This window comes from Mustela nigripes, chromosome 9 (assembly GCF_022355385.1).
Source record: "Mustela nigripes isolate SB6536 chromosome 9, MUSNIG.SB6536, whole genome shotgun sequence".
Taxonomy (NCBI): Eukaryota; Metazoa; Chordata; class Mammalia; order Carnivora; family Mustelidae; genus Mustela; species Mustela nigripes.
Genome location: NC_081565.1, coordinates 33,171,568 through 33,178,073, shown reverse-complemented (window position 1 = coordinate 33,178,073; position 6,506 = coordinate 33,171,568). Strand labels below are relative to the sequence as shown.

At 44.0% G+C, this 6,506-nt stretch overlaps 1 protein-coding gene across 3 annotated transcripts in view; it reads left to right on the top strand.

Annotated features, from left to right (window-relative positions):
* The first annotated feature begins 324 nt into the window (after positions 1-324).
* The window catches only part of TDRD7 (tudor domain containing 7), a 74,770-nt gene continuing 68,588 nt past the window's right edge, over positions 325-6,506 (top strand). For all 3 annotated transcript variants that reach the window (XM_059411243.1, XM_059411239.1, XM_059411238.1), the window contains exon 1: positions 325-474. The gene's annotated coding sequence lies outside the window, so the exon portion shown is untranslated. The remainder of the gene's footprint in view (positions 475-6,506) is intronic.

Sequence of the window (6,506 nt, the reverse complement as noted above, 5' to 3'; positions counted from 1 at the left end):
TCTGAGGAGTGAATGAAGACAGCTGTAGGAGCGCACAAGTGCTGGCGAGGTCCTGCTGGCTCCCGTTGGGTCCCCGGCCCTCGCAGCCCGCCCGTACTTGCATTGTCCACGAGGAGGCGCGCCTAAGCCCGCTCCGCAGTCGTCTTCCGCCGACGGCCCGTGCGTGGGCACGCGCAGAAACCGCTAGGAGGCGTCGGTTTCCCTTCCCACGCGCGGACGCCGGCGTGGGCCGACGCGGCCGGGGAGCCCGCGCGTGCGCAGAGCCGAGGCCGGGGGGCCCTCGGGGCGGGGCGGAGCGGGGCGGGGCAGAGTGGGGCGGGGCGGGGGCTTGAGGTGATTCCCGAGCCGCGGTGGCGGCTCCGGCCGTGCGGGGAAACCGAAAGTGGGCGGCGGCCGCGGTTGTGGCACTGGCTGAGACGGCAGCGGGAGCTGGGCCCAGAGGAGCGGAGACGGGCCGTGGGCCCCCGGGACGAGGTGAGCGCAGGTCTTGCCGCTGCGGGTGCGACAGGTGCTGGGCGACTTCGGACGAGGTTTCGGGCGGGCGCGGCGCACCTGGGTCACTAGCGGGACAGTGGCCCGGGCGGGACAAGAACGGGCCTGGGGCCTCTTCGCAGCAGCCGCAGGGGATGCCGCGGGGGGGAGTTGGAGTTCCAGAGCGTTGTGTTTTTTAAATCTCTGATGGGACCCGTACCCCGGCCGCTGGGTGACAGGCTGGGCGTCCCCCCGCCCGGGAGCCTGACAGAGCGCTCAGTGCAACGGGGAAATGTAGCAGTGGGGGTGTGGACGAGGGGCGGGAGGCGCTGACCAGGAAGTGGTTCCACAGCCGCCCGCCTGGAGCAGGGCACATCGGAACCCCGGGCTGCCTGAGCTCCGTATTTTACACCCTGAGCTTTCAGTCCCTCGAAGGCAGGGGCCTCTCTGCGGACCGGCCCATACAGGCCGCTCAGGTAATGCGGGGCGCAAATACTATACAAAGCTCTGGAACCGTGAGACCCAGGCCGGGACACAGCGAGGAAGGAAACACGAATCCATGAATGAGTTGTCTCTTAACTTTGATCAAGATCCAACAGGGTCAGGTGTTCAGCCTCAAGTTACTGTGAGGGGGCTTAGAGCCCGCCCAACTTTTCTTCTACGTTCCGCTTGCGGGGTATAATATATTTCCGGTTATCACCAAAGGGTACCAGTCCCAAATAGTTTTAGAGAGCAAGACAGGTTAATACCTGTGTTAGAAAAAGTCCTGGCCCCAAAGGATTTTCATTAATGCCCTGCAAAACAAAACAAACTACTGATCTGGGTCAACCCCCACTGCCCCCACCACCACCCCCCCGCCCCAATCGTGCAGGTGGAAAAATTGCAGCAAAGTGTTCTGCCTAGTGATATGCCGCAACTTAATGACAGAAATGAAACTCAGACCCAAATTTCTAACTTATCTTCGGCTGCCTGGATGTGTAGGTGTGGCATACTGCAAATAGTGTGGGCTTTGCGGACCTGGGTTGGCAATCTGGGCTGCTCCTCTTCCTGATTGTGGATGGTGAATAAATTACTTTCTTTGAGCCTGGTTTTCTGTGTATCAAATGGAAATGTTTAACATAAGTCCACACAGCTTTTGGGAGGTAACTGCTGTAAATCCTTTGGTTTATAGTAATGGTCAAGAAATGTTAACTCTTTTCTTTCCACCAAATTTCCTGTATTTTCCGTAATTGGATTTCAGTTTCTTGGAGTGCTCTAATACAAGATTAATTGGCCCATGGTGGGGAATTTTCCATCTCCACTTAATGGACATTTCAGAGCATCAGTTACATGCAAAGTACCGTGCTGGATGCAGTGTAATTGGTCCCGGGGCCAGCTGCGTTAGAATCCACATCTCCTGTGCCCCAGCCCTAGGCCCTTTGGTGGCACACAGATTTCCTCTTTGCTGGTTAAACACAGTGAGACTGTGAGGCAGCAGTTGGCAGTGCCTTCGGATTTCAGTCCCTGGAGACTGTAGACTGGAGATGGAACATAATCCCTGCTAATGCCCTTTTAAGTGTATTGGTTGAACGTGGCTGAATGAACTTACTGTGTTTTGTACCAAGAGATGTAAACTTCTTGAAGGACTGCTCTTTAAATTCTCTGTGCAATGTAATCTAGTTGGAGACTTAATATGAATTTAAAGGAAAATACTTTGTAAATCAACTCTAAGTGCCCACTCTGTGTTTGGTCAAGTGCTGTTTTCAAGAACTGAGATTCGACAGAGGGCTCTGCATCTGGGCACTTTCAGAATCAGCGGATGAATACAGTAAGGACCCAAGTTCCTTGGTACTTGAGTGAAATGTAATTTCATATTTATGTGAATTGGTTTTTCTTTCTCTATGCAAAACTTATTTTCTTTGCCCTCTATTCCTGCCTTTGTGCTTTGGAATGTTTCATTCTTTTTATTATTTCCCCAGTAGGCCAAATGTATTTTAAAAAATTTTGTCATTCAAACTATCTGAAAGTAATCAATTTTGTGATTTTTAGCTGCAATGTGTATATATGCCAGTTAGAGCTGCTGGTCAGCACAAAATGCCCAATGACTCCAAAGCAAACTCAATATTATAGCTGTACAGCTTTGTCAGGAGGAAGACAACCTATGGTTTACATTAGATCTTTGGCTCCCACTTCAGAACTTGAAGGACTCCAAGGAAAGTTGAGAGTCACAGCTCTTGTCCATCTTCCTATCTTCCATATGAAAAAAAGTGACCTGAAGTGACTCACTCAAAGGGTCACAGCTAATTAGTAGCAGAACTGGGATTAAGATCACAAATCTTAACTAAGACACTTTATTATTGCAAGAGGTTTTTTTTTCCTCTAATATGTAGATTTATGGAAACCCCTTACTTACTATTTGTAATATGTAGTTAGTAATGCATTCACAGCTTAGAGCTTGAAATAATAATAATAATAATAATAAATAGAAATGCTCCCTAAATATGCCCTATGGAAATATGTCATCACTTGAAGGTGTTAATTACTCTTTCTTTTTAAAAAGATTTAGTAAAGGAGTAATTCAGGTGGTCACAAGTAGACTATACTGTAATAGGAAAGAAAAAAGAACATGTTAAACTGTTGCAAGATGAGAAATCATCCTGGAAGGGTCTTAGACCAAAACCTTCCCTCTCGTGGGCTCAGTTTATTGATTTGTAAAATGAGGGGGTTGGGATAAACTAGATGATATCTAAAATCTTTTTGGCACAGACATTCTGAACTTTGAGGGCCTGGCATGTTGCTAAAATAGTGTCTTCAAGTAAATGGGCAATCAGTTACCACAAGTATTTGCCCTAAGAAGGTACTAAAAATTGTGTAAGAAGGTAAGAGAGGTTACTCGGTAATTTCAATTTACCCTAATAATTTTTCAGATTTTTTTCTGGGGTTTAGTGCCACTCTGAAATGCAGCTTTATGACACTGAGGAAGATGAGCCAAACAGGACTGTTGGAAATAGGTGAGAAAAGAGAAACTTAGAGAAGAACATGCACAGGTGAGAGCTGGACCAGCTAGGCTAATGGGTAGTGAGGAATCTCGGGCTCTGGGAAGCACATAACATGTAAATGACTGAGTCAGGGAGGCTCAGTCAGTGGTAAAGGCTGTATCTAGAGGACACTGAAACCACATTCTTTAGAATAAGACTTTCTGAGGATGATTATCAGGTATATTAAGGAGAAAAGCTGTGAATTTCCAGACACAGTTTTGAGTATGAGAGTTATTTTAGGCTATTTAAATTATTTAAATATTGCTTTCTTAAAGGTTATTATTTTCCCCTACTCCTTGCTCCACTTTTTGTACATTATTAGCACTTTGGAGTTCTCTATGATTTATTTTGTAATAAAAAGAAAAAGGACAGAGTGAAAGGATAAAAGGAAATGTCAATTGCCACAGTGAATATTTGCAACAATTAGAGATTCTTTTGGGATTGGGTGCCCATACCCTTAAATCAGAATATGGCTGATCCCTATTTCATGCCACTTTAAGGGCTGATCATGAAGTCAGTGTCCCCTAAGTTCCAAATTACTTAAGAGAAGCCAATTCTAGACACTTGGAGCAGCTATCTAAAAGGAAGCCCTAAGTTTGGAAACCAGAAGACCTGGGTTCTTGTTGTGATTCTGGCCACAAAAATATGTGAGAATATATGAGACCTAGAATAATTGCTCTGGGCCTCAGTTTCCTCATTATTAAACTGAAGGGTTTGGAGGAGATGGTCTGAAGGTGCCCACCAGCTTTCCATGCTTCTCTCAGCTCTCTACTCTGGGGTTGGGCCCACCATTCTATGCTGCTTCCCTAAGCCGGGCAGGGTGTGGAAACATTGTGGGCTTGTGGTCTAGCATGGAATCTCTGCTCCCTGAGCCTTTGCCAAAGCAGTAAGTGACTTTTTGTCTACTAATTAAGTGAGAAATTTTGGAGGGGATCCAGTCGCTTTCTTACCAAGCTTCCCAGTTCATAAGTATGTTAATGAGGCAAATAAGAAAATCTGGGAAAATTCTGGTATTTCAAATGTAATGCTGTACTAAGCATTTCCCCGATATACCAATGCTTTTATCATTGTGCTCTTAGCCATTTAATACATATATTCATAGGTAGTTTCCCATCCACAACACACTTCCAGGAAATGCAAGTAAGTACTGAATTCCAAGCTCATAGAACTCTACTGTTGATGCTTGTCATTCAGAAGAGAGGCAAGGAAAGGAGGAGGAGAAAGAGCAAGATGAAGGAAGTGAAAGTCAAATGCAATTGGCTGTGATCTATTGTGGCCATTTTCTTCCTTCCTAATGTCTTTGCTAACTGACCTTGGTTAGTTTTTGAGATCAAAAGTACTCTGATTAAATAATTCCCCAGACCCACCTCTACTTTACTCTGCTGTTTAGGATTCTTAGTCAGCTCAAGAAGACCCTATATTGTCTTCAGAATAAGAATATTTTTAAGGAATATCCTTAATTCTCAAGGAAACCTTTAATTCTTAAGGAAATTAAGGAAACCCTTAAGAATTTTAACCTGAGAAGCTGTGTTCTAAAACAGAGATAGCCAGCCTTATTTCTCCCAGCCTAGCCTAATTTATGGTCACCAGGACTTGCATAACATTCTCAAAAGTAACTTGAGTTTCCTTAAACTCAGAATTAATATTTGTCACAGCACTTTCAGAGAGTAGAAATAAAGGGGAAAGAGAGTTGACAAGTCAAAGCAGCAACTTAAAAAATTTGGGAAGCTACTTTGGAGAAACTTTGAAACTTAATTTTTGGGGGGAGCATGACTAAAGGTTTGCCATTGAGGCCCAGAGTTGAAATTCCCATAAACTTCCTCTTGTGCTTCTAATGGATGACATCCAAGATAATAAACTTAATTTTTTATAGCTAAAGGAGAGTATTGTATGCTTTTTATAAAAGTTATTGAGTGTAATTGCCATCTTCAGAAAATTTCAAAAAAATGCCATGACAATCAAGGAATTCAAATTTAAGGCTTTTAAAGCAATATAGATTAGAAAATAATGATTGTTTTAAAAAGATTATTTTAGTTGTAACTTTCTTTTTAGTCACTGCCCAAAGTAATACTACTAATGTAGGAATCACGGATCCAACTGGAAGAAACTGATAAGCATGAGAATACCACCTACATCTGAACAAGATGTGTAGTCACATTTTCCCTCCCAGGCTTCACTGTGCTTAACTGCTTCTCACCAGCTTTGAGATCTTCAGTCTCATAGTCCCAAGGGATCACTTTTCCCTCCAAAAAGATATAGCTTCTAAAAGTTGTTGTGAATTCAGTATCAGTTTCTTTGTGAATCCCAACAGTATAGGCACAATGTTTGAAAACCAGGGAATACATGCAAGTGTGAGACACTTACTGGTATTCAGGCTGTGCCTCTGGCTCATTGGTATGTGTGAACAACTTCTTCTTCTTTTTTTTTTTTTTAAAGACTTTATTTATTTATTTGACAGACAGAGATCACAAGCAGGCAGAGAGGCAGGCAGAAATAGAGGAGGAAGTTGGCTCCCTGCTGAGCAGAGAGCCTGATCTGGGGCTCAATCCCAGGACTCTGGGACCATGACCTGAGCCAAAGGCAGAGGCTTTAACCCACTGAGCCATCTAGGCGCCCCTATGTGTGAACTTCTTACAGGAACACTGGGTCATTGAGAACACTGGCTCAGAGTGAAAGGGCCGTGAAATAATCTACCTGATGATTCTCAACCACAGCCTGGTGACATAATTGGGTGTCTTAGTCAGTTAATGACAATCGTTAAAATTTGCAAGTTGTTTTTTTAATAAAGAAATTTAAGATGATTCCTTTAATAGCTCACATGCATTATGCTATGTTTTAGTAAGTAGAAAGGAGTATTAGATAGACGGACGATTTCTCACTCATTCATCCAATGTTTATTGAGCTCTTGTTGTGGGCTGGGCTCTAGGGATTCAGTAGTGAACAAAGGCTCACAAATTCCAGCTTTTTAGATTTTTTTTTAAAGATTTTATTTATTTATTTCACAGACAGAGATCACAA